Genomic DNA, 247 nt, shown 5'->3' with positions numbered 1-247 from the left:
CCCCCCCCCTCCGCCCCCACAACCCACAATGATGTATTGCGGAATTTTAAAAAATGGGGTAAAATGGGTTTCTAAGCTATCCTCAAATTGACGTTTCCCCCCTCCTCGCTGTCATTACAATAGGAACAAAATGGGGCAGAATGGGATTGGTTTTCATTGCCGGGATCAACTCCCCCACCCCTAAACTTTGACAGAAAAAAAACAAATAGGGCAGAATGGGTTTGTCAGTCATTTTCTAAATCGACCC

Source organism: Diachasma alloeum, unplaced genomic scaffold, assembly GCF_001412515.2.
Source record: "Diachasma alloeum isolate Michigan unplaced genomic scaffold, Dall2.0 Dall_scaffold_00536, whole genome shotgun sequence".
NCBI lineage: Eukaryota > Metazoa > Arthropoda > Insecta > Hymenoptera > Braconidae > Diachasma > Diachasma alloeum.
This window is presented reverse-complemented; position numbering follows the sequence as displayed.